The sequence below is a fragment of the Ambystoma mexicanum genome, chromosome 4p (assembly GCF_040938575.1).
Source record: "Ambystoma mexicanum isolate Mex_15411 chromosome 4p, UKY_AmexF1_1, whole genome shotgun sequence".
NCBI lineage: Eukaryota > Metazoa > Chordata > Amphibia > Caudata > Ambystomatidae > Ambystoma > Ambystoma mexicanum.
Genome location: NC_090927.1, coordinates 215,866,132 through 215,890,305, shown reverse-complemented (window position 1 = coordinate 215,890,305; position 24,174 = coordinate 215,866,132).

Sequence of the window (24,174 nt, the reverse complement as noted above, 5' to 3'; positions counted from 1 at the left end):
TCCCAACTAAACGCCTTTGTCGAAGACAACAATCTCCTAGACCCCGCTCAATCAGGTTTCAGAGCCCGTCACAGAACTGAAACCACCCTAACCTCAATTTGGGAAGACCTTAAAATGACGGCAGACACCGCAGGATGCGCAGCACTAATTCTTCTTGACCTATCCGCCGCCTTTGACACAATCAATCACTCAATCCTCCTAGACCGCCTCCACTCCCTAGCAATTCGTGGAACCGCTCTTAAATGGATAGCTTCATTCCTCAAAGATCGGTACCAAATAACGATACTCTCCACCTATACCTCCCAAGCCCGACCAGTCGACACAGGAGTCCCACAAGGAGCATGCCTGTCTGCCCTCCTGTTCAATCTCTACTTGATTAACCTCCCACCAATAATTCGTTCGCAGAATATCCTGTGCTACAACTACCCCGACGACACTCAAATAATTCTAAAGCTCCTGAACTCAAAACCCAACTCCCGACGAGACCTGGCCTCCTGCCTCCTTGACATAGAACTCTGGATGACCCAAAGCCACCTCCTGTTAAACCCCTCCAAAACGGAAATCATGGTACGTGGCAACTCCGAACTTCTTCCGCACCCACTACCCTGGCCATCCGCCATGGGCAACTCACCTACCCCCTCCAACTCAGTGAAAAATCTTGGATGCACCCTTGACTCTGACCTAACACTCTTGCGTCAAGTCAACAACGTCTCAAAGTCCTGCCACTACCACCTTAAAACCCTCAGGTGCATCTTTCCATATCTCTCCTTTCCAAACAGACTCTCCGCGGTCCAATCAATTGTTATATCAAGATTGGACTACGCAAACCCCCTATACCTCGGAGTCCACGCGTACCAACTGAATAAACTCCAAAGGGCACAAAACGCCGCAGCCAAACTGCTACTTGCGCTTGGCCCAAGAGACCACATCTCCCCAGCCCTTAAGACGCTGCACTGGCTTCCAGTAGCCCGAAGGGTGACTTTCAAAACCTTGTGCATCTCCCGTCGAGCTCTGCACAAAACCGGACCGCAATATCTTCAAGACAAGCTAAAACCCTACCACCCCCCACGCACCTTAAGATCAAGCTCAGCCGGCCTCCTAGTCATACCGAAGACAAACTCAAGCAGGTTAGGCGGACCATCATTCTCAGCCTTGGCCCCCATGCTATGGAACTCACTCCCACCCCACATCCGCCAAACTGAGGATTTAACGTCTTTCCGCAAACTGCTGAAAACCTGGCTCTTTCCCTAAAACCAACCCGTACCAAACTAGCCCAAACAGACCAACAGCAACTCAATGACTCCAATAAATCAAACCACCTGACGCGTGAAACTGACAGCTAATAACCCCTAAAATAAACAAGAAGGACAAACAGAACTAAACAAATAAAGAAGATCGAAGCAGTGAAATGGCTAATAAGAGTAAATCATACGGAAACAGTAAAGAGATTTAAACTCCTGAAATGGACAGAATGCATGCAGAGTGAACGAAGTGAATGGCGTGGATGAATTAGTTAGAATGGATAAAACAGGTGGAACAAATGAAGGCGTCGAGTGGAAGAATGCATGAGTGGAAGAACAGATACCTATAGAGTTCAAATGAGTATGGAAATCGAGTGAATATGTAAATCAGATCAGTATTTGGAATGAACAAACATGTTGAGTAGATGAATGTGTAGAGAGGCTGGAAGCATAGAACGGACAAGCATGTAGCGCGGATGAGTGCGCAAATACAGAGAAGCATGCAGAACGCAAGAGTACCTAAAACAGATGAATGTCGAGAACCGATGAGCATAAACCAGATAAATGTGCTGAACAGATGAGTATGCCGAGCGGATGAGTATGACATGACTGTGGATAACAGGTGAATATGGAAGTGTTGAGAGTGTGTAGATCGCTGGAACAGATGAATGTACAGACCTGTCGAATGTACAGAGCGGAGGATTGTATAGAACGGATGAATGGTTAGAGCGGATGAGTGGATAGAGCGGATGAGTAGATAGAGCAGATGAGTGGATAGAGCGGATGAGTAGATAGAGCCGATGAGTGTTTAGAGCGGATGAGTGGATAGAGCGGACGAGTGGATAGAGCGGACAAGTGGCTAGAACGGAAGAGCCGCTAGAGCGGACGAGCGGCTAGAGCGGACGAGCGGCTAGAGCGGACGAGCGGCTAGAGCGGATGAGTGGCTAGAGCGGATGAGAGGATAGAGCGGACGAGTGGACAGAGCGGACGAGTGGACAGAGCGGACGAGTGGATAGAGCAGGCGAGTGGATAGAGCAGGCGAGTGGATAGAGCAGGTGAGTGGATAGAGCGCATGACTGGATAGGGCGCATGACTGGATAGAGCACGAGTGGATAGAGCGCATGAGTGAATAGAGCGGATGAGTGTATAGAGCGGATGAGTGTATAAAGTGGATAGAACGGAGGAGTGGATAGAACGGATGAGTGGATATAACGGATGAGTGATAGAACGGATGAGTGGATGGAACGGATGAGTGGATGGAACGGATGAGTGGATAGAACGGATGAGTGTATAGAACGGATGAGTGTATAGAGCGGATTAGTGTATAGAACGGATGAGTGTATAGAATGGATGAGTGGATAGAATGGATGAGTGGATAGAATGGATGAGTGTATAGAACGGTTGAATGGACAGAACGGATGAGTGGATAGAACGGATGAATGGATAGAACGGATGAATGGATAGAACGGATGAGTGGATAGAGCGGATAAGTGTATAGAGCGGATAAGACGGATGAGTGGATAGAACGGATGAGTGGATAGAACGGATGAGTGGATAGAACGGATAACTGGATAGAGTGGATGACTGGATAGAACAGATGAGTGGATAGAACAGATGAGTGGATAGAACAGATGAGTGGATAGAACGGATGAGTGGATAGAAAGGACGAGTGGATGAGTGGATAGAACAGATGAGTGGATAGAACAAATGAGTGGACAGAGCGGATGAGTGGATAGAGCGGATGAGTAGATAAAGCAGATAGAACGGATGAGTGGGTGAGTAGGTGAGTGGGTGAGTGGATGAGCGTGTGTATGGATAGAACCGATGAATGGATGAGTGGATAGAACCGATGAGTGATGACTGGGTGGGTGGATGAGTGGGTGGGTGGATGAGCGGGTGAGTGGATGAGTGGAGGAGTGGATAGAGCGGATGAGTGGACAGAACGAATGAGTGGCTAAAGTGTACAGAGAGGATGAGTAGATTGAGCGGATGAGTGGATAAAGTGTACAGAGAGGATGAGTAGACAGAGCGGATGAGTACATAGAGCAGATGAGTAGATAGAGTGGATGAGTAGATAGAGCGGATGAGTGGATAGACTGGATAGAACGGATGTGTGGATAGAATGGATGTGTGGATAGAATGGATGTGTGGATTGAGCAGATGAGTGGATGAGTGGATAGAGCGGATGAGTGGAAATAGCGGATGAGTGAATAGAGCGGATGAGTTGATGTGTGGATAGTGCGGACGGCTGGATAGAGCGGATGAGTGGATAGGTGTATGGATGAGCGGATGAGTGGACAGAGAGGATGAGTAGATAGAGCGGATGAGTAGATAGAACGGATGAGTGGATAGAGTGGATAGAACGGATATGTGGATAGAGCGGATGAGTTGATGAGTGGATAGAGTGGATGAGTAGATAGAGCGGAGGAGTGGATGAGTGGATAGAATGGATGAAGGTACAGAACAGATAAGTGAAGAGATGAATATATAGAACATGATATTGCTGCTGAATGCGTGAAAAGCGTGAGTGCGGGGAGCACATGAGTGCGTAGAGGGGATGAGTCCGTAGAGGGGGTGACTGCGTAGAGGGGGTGAGTGCGTAGAGGGGGTGAGTGCGGGGAGGGGGTGAGTGCATAGAGGGGGTGAGTGCATAGAGGGGGTGAGTGCGTAGAGGGAGTGAGTGTGTAAAATAGGTAAATGCATAGTACATGTGAGGGCATAACGCGGATGAATGCCTGGAGCGAATGAGTGCCTGGAGCGCATAGAATTACGTCCTGCCTGAACGAACACATACTCCTGATCTCACGAACACCACACCTACCGCTAAGATGCAGCTATCACACGGATGCCGCACGAGCTGCACACATACCCTGTGTTCACACGCACCTTTTTGACTCTCTCTACCCTCTCTACTGATCTGAACTTCGGTTCCCAAGGGCGTTCAACCTACCAGCGCCTTCAGACCATACCAATGGTATGTAAGGCGCTATATAAATGCAAAATGACAATAACAACAATAACAAATATCCCTTTTCAAAACAATAGTTCAAATATTCTTTCTTGTGTGACTCACGGTTCACCCCAGATCCCCCTCAGCCAGGTTCAGATCCTTTTTAACTCAAAAAGTTCCACATTGGATCCCTCTCTTCCAGGCTCAGATTCCTTTCAACACAAAGTTCAGTTAGTCTCCCTCAGCCGGGCTCAGCCCAATTTGGATTTACTTTAAACTATCGAAGACTTTCAAATGTGCACAGGATTTAACAAGACCCATTGCATGACCACTTCGATCTCAATATTCCTTTTCTTACACTCAGCATCAGTTGGATACCTAACAGAGACCTCTGAATGGGCACCGATGTGGTGCCGGACCACTCTGTGCACAGTATAATTTCTCCCAAATTTCATTTACTTCTTTGGATACCGTGTCTTGCCCTCCGGTGTCCCCTTATCCAGGTGATCCTCCCACACTGGTCCACCCCCAGGAACAGGATCCAAAAGTGATGGCCGTGTCCTGGCCACCTGGATGACTGATCCCCGGAGACCAGCGGGTGAGATGGTTTCTCACAGAGGGAAGCGAGAGGAGAAGAGAGCATTATGAGCAGTGTTAAACAAAGTTATTGAAGGCTTTGACAGGGAATAGAACAGGGAATTTTGCATTGGAGGTGAGAGAGTGGTATAGGTCAGAGAGGTATATGGGAATCTTGGAGGAGGCACACCTGTTCTTGGTAATGGAAGTGGTAGATGGAGAGAGATGGGGCGGAAATACTAGTGGAGATTTAGGGATAGATAATGGAATAATCAGAAGGAGAAGGAGCAGTGGAAATATCAGAGGTGGAGAATACAGAGGAGATAAGAATAAGGTATTGGGAGTTAACATTTGAATCAGTGAGCAGAGTGTAGACAAGAAGAGAGTGAGTGGTTAAGGAGAAAAGAGCTAATGTCAGTTTATAGAGGAGTAGGGAGAGAGGGGTGGTTAAAGTCACTAGTGACAATGAGGTGATAATGGGAAATGAGTAAGTGAGTCAATAAATTGGGAGAGGTGGCCAGTAAATTGACCAGCGGGACCAGGTGGCCGATAGAGAAATATGATATGAGTGCCATACTGAGCAGTGATTGTGTATTCAAAAGAGGGAGAACTAGTGGGAGAGAACATATCATAAGAGATGTTCCCTTCATAAGAAGGTAACTAGGGCATGTTGCAGGGCTCTCCCGTAATGCTGTCGAAAATTCGTTCATACACGGCCGGCACAACTAGAACCTGAACACATTGTCCAATTGATTGATCTGACTGACACACATGCTATTGATGAGTTAATGTCAGAATATCAAGATTACCCATTAAATTATATTTCTTACACCAAAATCAACACTAACACATCGGAGACCAACGGTGTTCATTACCACTGTTACTATTGCCACCAACCCAGTTACAACACCATGGTGCTTCCCATAGCCGTTCAGACCCCATAGTCACAGTTGTTGAGGTCATCCCCATAACTATCACTGAGGGTTCCTCCATTATTTAGGATCCCTCAAACAGCATTGTTTGCACTGCCCACAAGGCTACGGCCGAAGCGGCCGACTGGGATAAGTCAGAACATGCATCTCCCCTAGAGACATAGGGTGTGATGTTGGTAGATGAAACAGAGAAAGGCTCTTCTCAGGCTGAATCACTATTAGGGGTCCAAACAAGTGCATAATACTCACACCCGATGGCTTATGGTGAACCGCAATACACGGCAGAGAATATACCCCTCCGCTCAGAGTAGATCACAGACACAACAATATCTCGCTTCTAATGCCTTTGCAGAAATAAATTATCCTGAGACAACTGTATGATTAATAAGATAATAGGAAACACATGCAAATATGTAGGAAAACTGATTGTCTACATAGGATACTCATTGTTTCCTGGACATCAAACAATACACAGATAATAGATGTAGACACAGCCATTTACAAGACCTGTTGAACTATTTCAAACATTTTTACAACTAAAACCAAAGTGGGCTAGCCTAGACATGATGATTCTTTAGATGGCTGCAGTCGACCATGACATTTTTATATAATTGAGAATGCTGCATATTTAAACAAGATAAAGGCCAAAGTAAGGACAGTGGCCAGTTCACGCAAGGCCGTTGAAAAAGTATGAGGACCAGAGTGAAACAAATAATTTGAACCAAAACATGGAGAGGCTGTGATGAATCCTGTGGAGTCATCACCAAACCCCCAAACTAATGTCTCCTCCCATATGGCAAGGGGAAGGCACCCACTACCTCATCTAAGCCTGGGGGTGGTATCAGCGAGGGGCATCACATGGGAGGAGATGGCTTTCAAGGCGAAACTGTGACTCTGCTAGGAGCGACGCAGTATTCATCTTCTTCTGAGGATGAAAGTCAAATCATTCCCAGATACCTAATGGCATGTTATCAATGTACAAGTCCCTCCCATATAACTACTCAAAGAACCGGTCATGGAAAATCATCGAGACAGAATAAGGTTGGTACCCCAGGGGTTCCAGAACTAAAAGTGAAATCCTTGATATACTCTAATTTCACTTTAAGTAGAATTCCCCACTTCAATGTAAAAACACAAACCCTTTTTCACAACCTCCTCTTTCTCTAATAAATCTCAGTATCTAAAACAGTCAAAACTAACTAAAGGTAAAATAGAACAAACTAATGAAACACAATCCCACATGGACTTCAGTAACCATAATGCTTATGGTACTAAGATGATGAGGAGGCAGTGAGGATTCAGAGTGCTGTTTGTAAAAAGGTGTGGTCTAGCTGTTACAGACCAAGGCACCGGAGCACGACATTTAAATCCTTAATGCACAGCTGGGGGGCATGGCTTTGAGTCATGGCGGTCAGTTTGGCTCTGTGAGAGCTCCCGGCTGGCGCCACGCTACCAGCCACAATGCCCGGTGAAATCTGAGTTTTAAACCTGCTGAGAAGCAACGCTGTGCGGAGCAAAGGCTGGTGCACGTCCTGGAAGTCTCCCGACGCGAAACCGTGGGGGCTAACGGCTGTTCCTCCGGGCTCTGAAGCACGCAGATCCCTCATACAGATCGAGAGGAAGATGGCGGACTCCATCTAATCCCGGCGCGGCCGTTGGAGGTGCAGCCCGATCTGAGCCCGTGACACGGGTTGGGTGCTGCGGGGCTCCGGGACCTGCCCTCGGTGTGTCGGGCCACCAGCGGCCTCCAGCGGAGCAGTGAGCCGAGCGGGGCTCCCCTGGCAAGCGGCGCCTTCCTCTTTCGCTGTGCCTGGCGGCCTCCCCTCCCTCCCCCCCGCTGCACGAACCACCAGAGCTCTGATCCCCGGCACGCTCCTGCGGGGGTGAGGCCTTGGTCTGGGGACCTCCTCCAGCAGGCCTGCCTCCCGACTCCTGGAATCTTCATCCCCCCGCCGGAGAGCGGATCTCGGCCTCAGCTAGGGGCGACTCACTGGGTACCTGCTCTCGAGCCCACACCGGGGCTCCTGGACGCTTCTGGGCGGGAGCTGCTGGGGTCGCGGTGGGCCATCGGGCTCAATTGCGGAGAGGAGCCCGGCACCTACCTGGGGTGCGTGCCCCCCCATCGGGAGCGCGGAGGGGGACCTGAACCAACCAGACCTGAGCAGCCCAGTTGCGTCCCGGCCCTGGTCGCAGAGGCCCTGCTGGGGACACTTTGCACCCTCGGGCGGAGCGCAGAGCTCTGCCTCAACCTCAACCTCGGAGGTGGGGCCTCTTCGGGAGCGACACTCCAGGATCCTGCGCCCGACCCTCTCCCGGAGCTCCTGGACATTCCTCAGCGGGATCCGTGTGGGCCGCTGCAGGCCCTCCGGCCCCCCGCGACACCTGCCCGAGGCACAAACTTCCCCCCCTCCGGTACACAGCCACGGAGGGGGTCCTGATCCACCCAGACTGGAGCGTCCCATCGGCACCGTGGCCCTGGTCACAGGGGCCCTACTGCTGTGGGGGCCTGGGTGCCCTCTCCAGCTAGCTAGATACTCTCTGTGTGCCCGCCGGGCCCTCCCCCCGACATCACTAGCTGACCTCCGTGATCCTGGGGGTCCCCCTTCACGAACAGCTCCTGTGGCAGCCTGACACCATCTCCATTCCCGAACATTTCTGCCTGGTAATCTGACAAGCCTCCACTCCCTCTCCGACGCCCTGGACTGAAGCCCGACAGGCGAATTGGACCGTGCCCAGTACAAACTTGGCGGATGGCGCCCCTGCGGCCCTACTCTACATCCGGACCATCCTCTGTGTCACCGGGGGATCCCTGCCACGGCCCCCCCGCCTCCCAGGGGGTGAACGGGGCCGAGCACAGCACTGAGGAAGAGCCTGCCTGGGGGCTCCCCACCCAAGGCCAACTCCGCCTTGGGGCGGCACCAGCCCACATAACACCTCCCTGGGGAGCGCCTTGGTCCCACATCCATCGTAGATCAAGGTAAGGCGGCACCTGCCGTACCACGCCTGGTGGGACTCCACCCAAGTGCTCCAAGAACTGGGGAGTCACCCACGGGGAACCCTCCAGAGGCTGGTCCGGCTCCTGCACTTCACTATCTGGGCCCAGGGCTGTGAGCTCCTGCCAAGTTTTGACCTGCCCTTAAGCGGGATCCGAATCCCCTGGACGCTTTGCAGCTTTATGTGACTAGTTGGGGGACAGGGGCCGAGGCTGCCTCTGAGAAATTCTCCCTACAGCAAGATTCTAGGGTGCGATCCATACCTCCCAAGCTAACTGGCCCTCCCCCTCGAGGTACAAAGCAGAGTGAAAGATTTGGTGAGAATCCGCAGGAACTGGTCAGGATTAGGACCCTCTCTCCTTCCCTCTGAGTACGGGGTCTCCCTGCATAGTTATGCCCAAAGCTAACAAAACAACGAAGCAAACGGACATCTCCACGCTGCTGAACATGCCTGCAGGGGGGGAGAAAAACAAGAAGAGTGAGCGCAGCGAGGGGGGAATGGGAAATGCCCCGCCCGAGTGCCAAGCAACCATGGCCTCCCAGTCTGTCACAAAAGCTGATTTGCACGATCTCTTATCAGCCCTCACCAGGGTATTCCAAAAGGGGACGGAAGAAGTAAAAACCCAAATTGCTCGTCTGGACAAGAGAGTGGGGGAGATCGAGTCAAGAACTGAGGAAATTGAAACAACGCTCTGCGAACAGAACTTTGAGATCGGAGAGGGAGCTGATAGAATTAGGCCCCTGGAGTGCAGATGTGAGGCAATCGAAGCCAAGCAAGAAGATGCTGAAAACTGCTCTAGGCGGAACAATATCAGGATTTGAGGCATTCCACTAGTGATCCCGGAGAAAGACCTCTCATCTTACGTAGCCGATCTCCTCCGCCACGTCATCACCCTTCCAGATGACGCCCCCCTAGAGCTTGACAGGGTGCATAGAACCAAACCTAGACAAAATCCTAATGGCTCAGCTGATGTGCTGGTCAGAGTCCACTTCTACAAGCTCAAGGAGGAGATAATGCAAGAAGCCAGGGCCATGGAACACATCCACTTCCAGGACTCTGAGATATCCCTTTTCCAAGACTTGGCAGCAGCGACATTAGCAAAACGAAGAGCTCTCAAACCCATGGCTGACTTGCTACGCGAACGCAAGATAACCTACCGCTGGAGCTTCCCCTCTGGCCTTGCCTTCATGTGGGAGGGGAAAACTCGACAAATCCCTTCCCCGCAAGAAGCGGAACTATTCATGAACCCGGAGGTGGGAGGGGAGGCCCCTGGGAGCTCGAGCCACTCAGCCGAGGGAACTAACAGAGAGTCTCTCCGCTCATGGTCCCGAGTGGAGGGTCGTAGCAGGATGCGCGGCCCACCCTCCAAGGGGAAGAACATCAACAATCACTGAAGCCGCCCCCTCTTTAACCACCAAAAACTCTGCTTCGGCGGATGGTACTCATCGAATGATGGGGTCCAAGCCTGCCTGGGCCCTTGGCGGAAACGACTATCTATACTCCATCCCGCACTGTTATATTTTCACCGACAATGCACGAGCCCCTAGGGTCTCCCATCTAGCTGGTAGCTACGGCCCAGCCGACAGCCCTGTTGGTAAAAGGCTGGTCTGGATACCGATACCTGTTCTCTGTTTTAGGTTTTGTTCTAGTTTCTTTTGTTTTTTCACCATGGTCAGAGGGAAGGGGGGGCTAGATCTAAGAAGATAACTGAAGGAAAGGGTGAACCAAGGGTCAGGGCGCAAGCTGCAGGGGGGTTTCTCCCCCTACACGAGACCTCCGCAACATGCACAGCCCTGCCCACAGGGGAAGGGGAGACTTTGGGCCTCATTACACGGACGGCGGTAAGGGTTAACGGTCACCGTTAATGGCAACGGTGACCGTTAACCCTTACCGCCGTACTACGAGGTCCCTTTGCGGGTTGGAGGAACTAACGCCTGCTTCTTGCAGGCGTTAAGTACCAACCCGCTAAGGGACCTCGGAGCTAATTACGGCACCGCAAAATTGCGGTGCCGTAATCAGCGCCTTCCCCATTCCCATAGAGCCCTATGGGGCTGAAATGGGAATGGGGAAGGGCAATGGCGGAAAGGGGATTTACCGCCCCTCCAACCTTGGAATGGGGCGGTAAATCCCCTTTCCGCCAAGGCGGTGCCGGTAATTTACCGGCATGGTCCAGGGTGCTAATAGCACCCTGGATTACCGCCTTCCGTGTAATGAGGCCCTTTAACTCCGCACTCGGACAGAAGCATGGGAAATCCACTAACTGACTCACCGATGAATGGCCCTGTCGGATAGAGAGCTATCGGTGTTAACCTGGAACGTCCAGGGGCTGAATGCCCCTCGGAAGAGGAAGTCCGTAGAGCACAGGTTTTCCCAGCTGGCACCTGATATTATATGCCTTCAGGAGACACACCTCCTCAGGACAGACGAGCGCCGCATCGCCTTCCAACACTACACAAAACGCTTCTTCGCCTCTGCGGGCCTCAAGAAAAGAGGAGTGGCCATCTTGATAAGCCGAGACATCCCTTTAACGAATATCACGATCAAAAGAGATCCAGAGGGGCGGTATATTCTCCGGAAAGGCCGGCTAGTAGAGCTTCACAACACCATAGCAGCTAAATACTGCCCAAACACAGCGCAAAGCCTATTCCTGCGTAACCTCCTTCCCGTACTTACAACCTTCACCGAAGGTCAGCTGCTCATAGGGGGCGATTTCAACCTGACTCCAGACCCTAAACTGGATAAAACACTCCCATCCAAGGAGGACTTCAGCAAAGCTCTCGCCATAGCAGAATTCCTGAGGGAAACCGACTCCTTAGATGTTTGGAGATGGGTCAACATGGGGGCTAGGGATTACACTTTCTTCTCCCACGCCCATCTGGGGCATTCAAGGATCGATCTGCTGCTTCTCTCCAGTTCTCTCATCCCCTGTGTTGAAACCATCCAAATAGGACACAGAGCCCTTTCAGACCACGCTCCGGTCATAATGAAACTGAGGGTACAGAGCTTTCCCGAGCCGACCCAGCGACAATGGAAACTTCAAGACCAGATCTTGGCAGACATAGCGATCAGAACGGAAATGGCTGAAGCCCTCAAGAACTACTTCAAGGAACACACCACCAAAGACACATCGATTTCCACGATCTGGGATGCCATGAAACCGGTGATCAAGGGCACGGCTAACGATTGCACCGCCAGGCTACGACGTCTATGCAAACTACAGCAGGACAAACTCGAATCGGAGGTGTCCGAGGCAGAACGTATCCTGAAGCAGGGTCAGAACAGGAAAGCGAGCCGTGCGCTCCAGAAAGCAAAACGATCTCTAGAAATGCACCTAGCAGACAAGGCGGCCAGAGCACTAACATACACCAAACAATTCTACTATGTGCACAGCAACAAAGCAAACCGCCTCCTGGTCCACAAATTGAAAAAGCTGCACTCGCGGAACACCATCCAATGTCTCCAGGACGCTCAGGGAACGCCGTGCTACGCTGACCCAGAGAAAATAGACATTATGACTGCACACCATAGAGTAATCATGTCGGGTTCCCCCACGGCAGCAGACGCACATTCGAAATACCTAGCTAGGATACAGCCGTGCGACCCACACCCTCAACTGGCAGCTCTAGAAGCCCCTATCTCGATAGAAGAAGTGAGTGAGGTCATAGCAAAATTGAAAAACTCAATGCCTGGTCCGGATGGGCTCACAGCTCCATTTTATAAAAAGTTCTCATCCATACTCGACCCCCAGCTGGCGGCCCTCTTTAACTCCTTCCTTTCGTCAGGGACGACCACCCCCTCAATGGAAGAGTCGCTAACAGTGCTGCTTTTAAACCTGGCAGGGACCAGAGCCTCTGTGCTTCTTGCAGACCCATCACGCTCCTGAATTATGACGCCAAAATATTTGCCAAAATCCTACCGAACAGGCTCGCCCCCTTACTCCCGGACATCATACACCCGGACCAAACCGGATTCATCCCCGGCCGTCGCACTCACGACAATATAAGAACCATAAACGTTATCGAATCAGCCAGCAGGAAGGGTCAGGAGTTGATGGTGCTCTCGCTCGATGCTCATAAAGCTTTTGACATGCTAGACTGGGGCTATATACAGAAAACATTAAGGCACTATGGCTTCGGTCCCAAGTTCATAAAATGGACACTAGCTAACTACCAGCACCCATCCACCAGGCTGAGAATTAACGGAACCAGATCCGACACAATTCACATTTCAAGAGGCACAAGGCAAGGATGTCCCCTCTCCCCACTGATCTTTGCCCTCTCCATGGAGCCGTTCACAAGCAGAGTACGGCAAAACGCAGCAATCAAGGCCTGGCAATCAAAGCCCAAGTATACAAAGCCGCCTTATATGCCGACGATGTACTCTTAACATTAACCAAGCCCAGGGAATCCATGAAAGCTCTGTGGATGGAACTGAAAGAATTTGGGGAAGCATCGGGGTTCAAGGTCAACATTTCTAAGTCATTGGCGCTGGGCATCAACCTACCTCGATTTCTGACCACGGACACGGCAAACGAATATCTCATACCCTGGGCGAAAAAGCACCTATCATACCTAGGGGTCCAGCTGCCAGGCACACCCAACAGACTATATAAAGCTAACTTTCCCCCGCTGTTCAAAGAATTCAAGAGCGATCTACTATGCTGGCAGAAACAGGAGATTTCCTGGTTCGGAAGAATAACGGCTCTGAAAATGAACCTCATTCCAAGATTGCTTTACCACTGCTCAGCCCTACCAACGGCTATTCCGAAGCAAGCTGCACAGAAACTACAAAGGGGCATCATGAGATACATCTGGGAAGGAAAACAGCCACGGATCCCAAGGATACTCATGCTGCGGGGTCGGGCGGTGGGAGGATTGGGAGCACCCGACGTTGCCAGATATATCATGGCCGCCAAGCTCTCGCATGCATTCGCCTGGCCACCTGCCATACCGAAACCCCGCTGGCTGGAGCTGGAGGAGGCATGGAGTCCAGTCCCGATAAACTCACTAACACATATGAAACGCTCCATCGACCGTGCGGACAGGGGGCCTCTCTCAGCAACCGAAAACACAGTGGAGAACTGGAAGAAGGCGGCGCGGCTATGGAAAGTCTGCAGCACAACAGGCCCACTCACCCTGATCTGGATGAATCCGGAATTTTCGCCGGGCATCAACCACAAGGACTTCTTGAGGTGGAGGGAGGGAGGCCTGGAGAGAGTGCAAGACTTTTTCGAGGAGGGAAATCCTCTGGACTTCGAGGCCTGCAATGCAAAATTCAAGGTTCCTCGAAAGCGAGAAGTTCAGATACACCCAACTTCGACATTGGCTCTCAAACAGGAGCATGAGAAACCTGGGAAGCAGAGACCTTACAGCCCTGGAGCAGACCCTCACATCGCCTCCCCCTAAGGGCAAGATCTCCACCCTCTACAAGATCCTAGACAGAACTGACCCGACCCACAAGGACCCATACATGCTCAAATGGGAGAGAGACATTGGGAGACCCATCGAGCCGGAGGAATGGGACCAGATCTGGACTAGAGCAAATAGAAGCTCGAAATGTGTATCCAATAAGGAGGGGGCATTCAAGGTATGCTACAGGTGGTACCGAACCCCAGAATCTCTCAATAAATGCAACCCTGCGATCCCACTGATGTGCTGGAGAGGCTGCCCGGACAAAGGCACACTATACCATCTGCTCTGGACATGCCCCAAGTCGACGCAATTTTGGAAAGCAGTGTTAGATCAAATCAATACGATCACGGGTTTATCAATCCCATGGAACCCAGGTATCGTACTGCTCGGAGCAAGTGGCGAGGGCCAATTCCCTCGATCAGGCCACAGAGCAGAACTTTGCTCCCACCTGCTGACGGCTGCCAAGATTTCAGTGGCAAGGCTTTGGAAAAACCCAGAGGGCCCGTCGGTCCAAATGTGGTGGACTAAATGTTGGGACATAATAGCGGCGGAAAAAATCACCGCCCTCAGGTTTGGGAACAGAGACAAATTCCTCCATACTTGGTCTCCCTTTCTGGACTACGCACAGACATTCCCAGGCCTGGCCCGACAACCTCCCTCTCTACGTTGGATGGACAATTATGACTGAATTAAAAGACGGAAGAGTTGCCGGGGATACCCATCTGGGGAGGTCAGCCCCTGCTAGCAAAATCAGAGTCGAAACATCGAAGGCCTTGAACGAAGTGATGCCTAATCCCCTCCCCCAGCAGGATCCTGAAGCATGATCTACCTCCAGGAGCTCTGAATCCGACGAGAGGCCTCGAGAGGCTCACCCCCACCGAACTCTGGCCTCCCCATGCAGTTACACCTTCTTCGCTGACCTACTGTTATTGTTTATGTTTTCTGTTGTTTCTTTGATTTGTATTCTCAAGCGAGACTTTACCGATTGAAACACCCTCATTTCACATGCCATAATGTATAACTTGCTTGTTTAAAACCAATAAAAACATGTTTGGAAAAAAAATAAAAATAAATAAATAATGCACAGCTGCAGGAAGAGGAAAAATAGGAGAACGCAGGAGAAGGAGATGTCAAGTGCCGTGCAGAGGGCATAGATGATGAAGCAGACATTATGAGTGGTGCAGAAGCAGCCATGGTAAGAAGAATGTCAGTGAAAGCTGCGATGAAGTGTGAAGCTGAGCAGAAGTGCAGAGTACGCGCTGCGGGAAGCGACATGTCAAGAAGACGCCCAGCTGATGAGGATACATGCTCCCAACTCAGCACAGCGTGTATCATGAGAGAACAGACGCAAAAGATCAACTGAGCTGTCAGAGCTCCCAGAGACTGTGAGAAACCAGAAGGTGCCTCACCCACTACTCCCCATGGATATGTCATCCAGGTGTCCAGGACACGGCCATCGCCTTTGGATCCAGTTCCTGGGGGTGGACCAGTGCAGGTGGATCACATGGGTGAGGGGTGTTCGGGGAGTGGGAGTGGGCTGCCGGATGGTTAGACGCAGTATTCCCATCCCTGTAACACCTTTACCCCATCCTATCAGATAGGATACATAGGAACTCTACCCCCACCCCCTTTTCCTACACAAACACTTTCACACAGACAGCCCGCTCTGGGAGAAAACAGGCTAACACCCGAGCAGTATACCTGACGTGTCCCAATACAAAGGTCAGGGGAGGCACAGCGTGGGTGCTCAATCGAAGGTCTCTGTAAGGTATCCAACAGAGAAGTGGCAGAAGAGAAAATTAAAGGGTTATATTAAGAAGAGAACAAATCGTTGTGAATCGAAGTGATCCTATGACGGGTCAAGCAAAATCCTGTGTACAGTTGAAAGTCTTTGATTTTGATATAGTAAAGAACGTTTGGAAGATAAGATAAATTTGATCCGAGCCCGGCAGAGGGAGACCAATTGAAGGTTTTGTGTTAAAGTGAGTCTGAGCCTGGCTGAGTGGGAACCGTGGTGAACTGTGAATCACCAGAGAAGTTGTGCATATGACAATCCTGAAGAGAAAGGAACTTTGAATGTTTGTTTGTCGCATCAAGCCCTCTGAAATGAGAGACTTTGATGGAAAAAGAGACTTTGGAACAGAAGGTCCTGATAATGAGATTTTGAACTGCATCCTTGTGCTAGAATAGCAAGAGTATGTGCTAAGCTTGAGTGTGCTGCCTTGTCCCATGCTGAAAACGTGGGGAAGGGAAGCTAACGGCCCAACTATCCTGACATATCATTTCCTGACCACTTTCCCTTTTATATAACATTATTTCCCACACCATTTGTATTTAGAATTAAGGATTGGCAATAGGTTTATTAGTATAGGCCCTTTTATTTTGACCAGACTCTACTAGGACTGCGTCGTTTTTATTAGATGGTCGTAGCTTGCTCCCATCTTTAGATTTAGGATTAGACAGGCGTTTTTCAAACCCAATTGAAGTTCAATAAACACCCTTGAACTGTGATCACTTGTGTTGATCTTCGCATTTTTGAGACCATGCCTTCCTTACAGAGACCTATGCGCAGCTCACAGAAGGTACGTGGAAGCAGGAGAGAGAGCACGCAGGAGACCAGCGGTTCACCGCAACACCTGACCACAAGAAGGAACTGCCAAAGAGAGCTAGTGAGTTGACTGGATGTGAACACTGACCACGGGATGTTCTGTATATGAAAGTTGTTTAAGTTAAATAATTTTGAATACTGAACAGTTAATGAAAGAAAGCAGAAACCATATTATTTTGAATACATAACAATTAATTAAAGAAAGCAGAAACTTTATAATTGTGAATACCAAACATACAAAAAAACAGAGCAGAAGTGGCAAAATTATAAGTGCACTCAAAGGGGACTGCAATTGGGGAAAGCTTACAACCAGCATTGCCAACAGACAACAGGCTGTGAGAACACCACAATAAACCAACAAAGGCACAAATCCCATTTTAGGAAATATACATTTCTGGAAAGCTTTTACCCAACATTGCCAACAGCCAAGAGACTGTGAAACCATACAGAGGCGACAAGGGTGTAACTCTCCCTTTTTGGGATATCAACTGGAAGAAACTTGTAACCCAAACTGCCAACAGTCATGAGGTTGCCAAAAAGCAGTTGGAAGACACTTTAAAAATCATTCTTCTATATCAAGTTATCAGTTTAGGAAAAACTGGAACACACATCACAAAGAGTCAACAGACTCTAGGAAAAGGCAGTTACTGTTCAACCCTCCTTTCAGGAGAGATTGGTGTTGAGTAGCTTGCAGTCAATATTGCCATTAAAGGTGTATGTAGTTGTAGGAGTTTTTCTTCTTGGCTGGTGATCCACCAGGAAAGGGGTAATTGTAGTTAGTCCTAGCAGACGAGTATACAAGTAAAGAAGAAGAGGCTTTGATGAAGTATAATTGTGATAAAAGGTGTGGTGGAAAGAACTTTGTTAAATCAAAACTTTATCATTTGTTTGACAAGCTGTCACAAAAGTAGTTTATCTGAAAGAAAGTGCACAAAGTGTAGTTGCCGGGCTATCCTGACAAAAGTTTGAAGAAGGTGTGACAATAGCTTCGGTTTTGATCTTGTGTTATGAAAGAAGGACATTTACCTTGCAAAGAAGGAAATTGTTGGAAACACCAATTATTTTGAATCGTGAACAAACATTTGTGGACAAGTGCAAGAATAACGGATCACCACCACAGGTTTTCTTCATGCAATGGTTTAATTTTGTATAGAGACATAGACAAAAAGTCCCTAATTTGTTGTTACTTCAACCTCATGTGCTTTCCATCTCTGAAGGGGTTGTGGTCATAGTTTGTGAGATTCTCCTACTCGTTAGAATCCAGATAGGCTCACCAGTCCTCGTCCTTCCCCTCTACTGTTCTGTCGATGTGTATGTGAAAGACACACAACCCCTATCAGCGTGTTCATACCCTTTTATCCTGCCGGGTCTGCCAATCAATACCCTCCGTGTACTGACGTTCCTCGCTTGGGTCTACTCGCCATGCCCCACCCTCTGTAATGGCCGCTGTTTGTTCACTCTCATTTGAGCACACCCCGGTCATGGAAGGCATGGACCGGGACTCGTCGGCCCCAGAGCAGCATCTGGCAGTCCACCAGTGGGGACATTTGACAATCCGGTAAGGGTGTTTTCTTGCCCGTTTCATCTCCTGGATCGTTGACACACTCCGCTGTTGCCAAATGGAATACACTGTATTACAAGTGTAGTGTTAGTGATCACATGTCACCTTCATGACTCAGCAGATGTGCTTAGTGCCCAGGTAGGTGGAAAGAGAGGGGAAGATGCGGGGTAGCTGACATTGACATCTGTTGTGGCCGTAACAGAGGGTCGCTTCTCACACACCCCTACCACAGCTCCAGGCTGATCGGGCATGGTGTCATTCTGAGACAGGTAATCGGCCACCACCTGGAACTTTGCAGGTTTGTGCAACGTAAGAAAGTCAAATGATTGCAGGCAAAGGAACCATCGTAATATATGATGGTTAGTGTCCTTGTGTCTGACGAGCCACTGCAACAGAGCATGGTCGGTGAGCAATTTAAAGTGTCTGCCCAGGAGGTAGTAACGTAGAGTCTCAATGGCCCATTTAATGGCGAGGCATTCTTTCTCGATCGTGGAATATGGGAGTTTGTGAGGAAGCAATTTATGGCTGACCAAACATATGGGATGTAGTCCAGTATTGTCTTCCTGGGACAGGAGCGAGCCCAATCCGACTCCAGAGGCATCCGTCCATAGTGTTTCTGGAAATCAGGACATTTCAGTATGGGATTGGTGGCTATACACTGTTTCCACTGGGTGATAACCTGTAGTGCTGCATCATTTCGTGACAGATCACCGGATTTATTTGACTTCAAGGCATCCAATAATGGGGCCACAATCAATTAAAATTTCGGTATGAAACGGCATTTCTTAGTAATGGGTATCAGGAGATTGTTGATGCCTTCAATGTTAGTTAGTTGTGGTCGGATAATGCCTCGCCCTACAGTACACACCAGGTATTTGGTTTCCAATGCACCTATCACTGTTTTCCTTGGATTGATATGGGGACCGGCCAATTCCAGTGCATTCACGACCTTCTCCAGGTGGTGTACATGAGAGGTCCATGAGTCACTATAGACGACTACTATATCATCAAGGCACACTGCGGCGTATGCTTCATGTGGCCTTAGGATGACGTTCATTAAATGTTGAGACGTTGCTGGGGTTCTGTGTAGCCCGAATGGGAGCTCCTTAAACTGGTACAGACCCTGAGGACTAGCAAATGCGGCCTTTTCTTGATCTGATGGCCATACGGGCCCTTTGTGAGGTCTATAGTGCTGATATATTGGGCAGAACCAAGTCTCTCCAGCACCTCATCCACTCTAGGCATTGGATAGGTGTCATAGCTTGAGATGGAATTTAGTTGTCTATAGTCCATACAAATCGAAACATTGGGTGAGCACCAGGGTCTATTAGAAGGTTTGATGATGTCCATATGCAACATCTATTCAATTTTGTCCCTTATCACCTGTCGCCTGGCCTCAGGGATCCGGTAACTGTTTGACCTGGTATTGTATCAATTCAGTATTCGGCTAGTCTTGTTCTACCCGGAAGATTTGAAAACATATCTGCATATCGTTCTAATATTTCTGTTAATTCCTTTGTTTTGTCATCAGATAGGGTTGTTCTCCACAGCACATCCACTAAAGTGGACAGAGGTCTGCTTGCATATTGTTCTTCTTTGTCCGATTGAGAAGTGGTCATCAACACCACCGCTTTCGGTCCAAACCACCTTTTCAGCAAGCTTACATTTTATATTTCATCAGATGGGGTTTGGTCTGGTTGATGCACTCTGTAGTCGACCGGACCCACAGCATCTTTTATTGCATAGGGGCCCCTTCATCACGCTACAAATTTGTTGCAGCTGGTGGATAACAGTACTAGTAGCTGGTTACCAGATCTGAAGGTTCTCATCCAGCTCTTTTTATTATACAAGGTTTCTTGACTGGATTGACTGGATTGCACACTTCCGAGATTTTCCTTGGCCATAGCTCGCAATGAGTCTAGGTGGGTTCTCTGTTCTTCTACGTATTCGGTAAGTGTTACCTCTTTGATACCTTCCCACTCTTCCTTCACAATGTCCAATATTGTTTGTGACTGTCTCCCAAATAACAACTCAAAAGGTGAAAATCCTGTAGAGGACTGGGGTGTATCACGTAGTATCATGAAGATAAAGGGAGTGCTCTGTGCCAATTCTTCTCCTAGGTCACACTACCCTCTGCAGCATATTCTTGATGGTCTTGTTGTACCGTTCTACCAGCCCGTCCATTTGGGGGTGGCATACTGATGTCTTGAGCTAGTTGATTTGTAGTCATTCACATATTTGTCTTAATACTGTAGACATAAAATTGGTATCCTGGTCCATGAGGACTTCATCCGGTAGCACTACTGGTGCAAAAAATGGGATCAGCTGGTCCCAGACTTGTCACGCTGAGATGCCCTGAGAGGGAATGCTTCTGGGTATCTAGTCGCATAGCCAACAATTACAAGCAGATATTTATGTCCCCTACAGGCCGGTTTGAGTGGGTCTATGATGTCCATACCAATTCTTTGGAAGGGAATGGTTATCAGAGGCATACGTTGTAGTGGTACTCTCGTTGGAATGGCTCTACTGGTTACCTGGCATGTAGCACATTCCTTGAAAATCTTGGGCACATCGCCATATATCCCTGGTCAGTAGAACCTCTTTAACAGATTTTGTTGGGTTTTAAGAGAAGCCATATGTCCTCGGCATGGGTGATTATGTGCTAACTGTATCACCACCACATGATGGGCCATTTGCAATACCAGCTGTTCCTTTTCACTTCCATCTTCAACTTTGTATGCTCGATACAGTAGTTCATGTCTGTAGGTGAACCCAAGCCCATTTTCCACTCTGGTTTATCTCCTCGCATAGCTTTTTCTCTGGCAACTCTAAGGGTGGAGTCCCCAAGAGTTTCTGCTCAGATAGAATCTCTGCTGTCCCCTAATTCCCACCCTGTGGGTCGGGTTGCATATATGGCTCGACTCCATGCTAGACGGTTTTCTTACCTCTAGTCAGGTCCTTTTGGGCTTCACCTCCTTCGCTTCTATCGTCTCATTTGAATAGGGGACTTGACTTAACCAATTGTTTTCAGTGGTTTCCATAACTCTTTCAAAATGAAGCAGGTTGGTTCCTATCACAACCGTGGTGGGCAGGGAGGGAAAAATGGCAGCCGGTTATCTGCTGATTCTTTTTGTATTTCTATGTGTCCTTTCTTCACCGGATAAGAATGAACATCCCTGTGTATGCAGCGTATGGGTATTATTTTTGTTATGAAGACAAGAAGAATCACTCACGGTTGGGGAGATGGCAGTCTGTCGACAACCGCTGTCCAACAAGGCTTGCGTAGGAAACCCATCAACTCATACATCAACAGTGTATGGATCGGGTAAGTGACGGCCTGCTTCTCCCCTCATATATCCGATTTCCATAGGCTCAACATCCTTTTTCTTTGTGCAAAACCACGAAATATGCCCCTATTCTTCATGTTCAAAGCATTGGGATTGACAGAACCCTGTTCCTGTCGTAGACAATCGAGTCTCATATCCAGTTTTCCTTTCTTCTGCTTTGACAGAGCATTCTTCGGTCTGTCTCCATCTTGGAAAGTTAGTTCTTGGCATCTCGGACTGTTGTATCTCTGTAGTTGAGGTGATTGATCTGGGCTGTACCCCTAGTACGGGTATTTTGTTGTAGCCAGCCTTCTGATATGCTGGGCTATATCCACAGCTTCCGCCAACGTCAGTCTATGATGTTGTCTGACCCATCTTTGCATCAATCCTGGGAGGGCCTCCAGGAACCACTCCAGTATCACTTTATCCAATACTTCTTGGTTAGCGGCAGACAGTGGTTGCAGCCATTTCACTACTAGGTCCTTGACCCAGTAGTACAGTTGTCGGGAACTCACCCCGGGTTTTAGTCTGGTGTCACATAGCTGTATACGGTAGGACTCCTCATCAAGTCTGAGTCGGTCCAACACAGCCTTTTTTTATCTCCCCGTAAGTTGTGTTTGTATTAGGGTTAACAGCCTGATATGTTCTTTGCATGACACCTGATAACAGAGGCGCCACGTATTGGCCCCACCGCTCCGATGACCATTGTGCACTTCAAGCGATTTTTTTGAAACTTGTAAAAAAGAATGCTGGGTATTCCCCGTCCTTATATTTCTGCAAGATAGATGAGGGAACAATGGTTTGACTACGAAACTCGCAACAGCATCTGCGAGGCGCAGGATGGTCTCATGTTGTTTGTCCTGAGCTGTTGTTTGTAAGGTTGCTTGCATTTGTGTGGCCTGCTGGAAGGCCTGTCTGTCAGCCACAGCCTGGTGAGGCTGTATCTGGATAAATTGTTGCAACTGCTGTTAGCCGTCAGTTAAGGATTCAATTAGGCCCTCCATGGCATTGTTGGAATCCCACCTTCATCGCCAAATGTAAGAATAACGGACCACCACCACGGCTCTTCTTTATGCAATGGTTTAATTTTGTATAGAGACATAGACAAAAAGTCCCCAATTCGTGGTAACTTCACCCTCATGGGCTTTCAGTCTCTGAAGGGCTTGTGGTCGTAGTTTGTGGTATTCTCCTACTTGTTACACTCTGGATAGGCCCACCAGTCCTCGTCCTTCCTCTGTCGCGTTCTGTCGATCTGTATGTGAAAAACACACAACACCTATCAGCGTCTTCATACCCTTTTATCCGGCTGGGGTTAAAGGTCCGCCAATCAATACCCTGCACCCTTTTCGCGCCTTGAAACACTTGTCTATAGGCGCGTTACAAATGCCATATCATATCATGTAGAGACGTTCCTCGCTTGGGTCTACTCACCATGCACCGCCCCCTGTTATGGCAGCCATTTGTTCCCTCTTGTTTGTGCACACCCTGGTCGTGGAAGGCATGTACCTGGATCCGTCACTACCACGGCGGCATACGGCAGTCCACCGGTGGGGATGTTTGACAATCCAGTAATGGTGTTTTCTTGCCTGTGTCATCTCCCGGATTGTTGACACGCTCCGCCATTGCCGAATGGAATAAACCGTATTGCATAGTGTAGTGTTAGTGATCACATGTCGCCTGCATGACTCGGCATATGTGCTTAGTCCCCAGGAAGGTGGGAAGAGAGGGGAAGATGCAGGGCAGCTGACATTGACATCTGTTGCGGCTGTCCAAGAGGGCCGCTCCTCACAAAAAGACATTTGCTGTGTCACAGGGAAAGACACAGTGGTTGAAAGACACTGGCCCTCATTACGACCCTGGCGGAAATCGAAAAACGATGGCGGAAATGCAATATCGCCATCGAATAGCGCTCGGTGCGATTATGACCCGTCACCGCAAAGTACGATGCCATTAGCGACACTGTAGTGAACGCCAACGCTAACTGCACCAAGTACGTGCGCGCGCGCCATGCCAAACCGTAAATACCACCATGGCGCAACGGTACGCGAATTCTGACCCTAGCGGACATGCACCTAACGCCATCAAGCACGGCGGAAAGTACCATTCCGCCATGGTGAGAAGTACGGCATCGCGAATCAACCGTAAACGGCCCCACTGAGTGCCTGTACACCACTCCCTGGCCACATTGTACAACTCCCCGTAGGTGCAATGAAGTCACAATGCAACCAGTGAAATGTACAAGTCACCCATGCATGCCAACGAACAAAAGAATCTCAAGAGGGGCCAATGGGAGCTGCAGGGCACAGATGGCACGAATACAGAAGCTATTCCAATGGACATGACCTCAGTCTCCCACCAAGAAACGCACGCAAACACAGGCACCTGTGACCAGCAATATTCAGAAAATCACATCATTCCACCAATCCACCTGGCTGACCGGCATCTGTTACACAAAACCTAATCCCCCGCCCCTGAGCATGACATCATTCAAACAGTCATATTGGCAGCCCTTATCCCTGACCTCACTGGGCTTCGTAGGCAAACGCGCCCAGCACAGTACCACGCAACTATACTC